The following is a 720-nucleotide window of genomic DNA, read 5'->3' on the forward strand; positions in this document are numbered from 1 at the left end:
ATGAAACACCTTTCTATGCAATTGTGTAAAACAAACTCCTACTTTTGGGTTTGTGTCATTTGTTTAAATAACTTCTTCAATAAATTCAATAGGAATGGAGTTAGTTTAGTGTTATTATTCCTAATGACCACTGGTAGTTGAAGTGCCTGCTTACCCACCATAAAATAGGCTACCAAGGGCCTTGTCCCCTTTGGACTTGTTTGCGTGATAGATCTCAGAAATGATTCACCTGTCGGGGAATGGGTGAGTTATACCAACACACAAGGGGGAGGCTACAATGCTTTTTCTCTCTGCTTTTTTTTATTGCGTCATTATGTTACGCTCTAGTCGCCTTCGCGACAGATAAGCGCAACCCATTGGCGCTACTAACAGTGGCGGTTCTAGGCCATTTCAACTGGGGGGGCCAAGCTGGGGCCAGTTGTACTGTTAGAGGGGCCAGTTAAATTAGACGTTATTGTTGTCATATCGTTTTCTTCACTGCATGGCAGGCATTAGCAGGCAAAAGACCATGTACATAATCATCATCGTTGCCACTGTCTAATAAAGGATGTAAAAAAAGAACGATAGCAAAAATGAGTTATGTAAAACTTATTTCATACTCCACATTTAGGGGGGCCACAAGGGGTCCAAAATTGTTGTCACAAGGGCACTGCCCCCCCCCAGTGGCTACTAAAGGCAGGCCGCGCGCTCAGTCTATGCGTTCTAATCTGAATGTGGAGG

This window comes from Salmo salar, chromosome ssa17, assembly GCF_905237065.1.
Source record: "Salmo salar chromosome ssa17, Ssal_v3.1, whole genome shotgun sequence".
NCBI lineage: Eukaryota > Metazoa > Chordata > Actinopteri > Salmoniformes > Salmonidae > Salmo > Salmo salar.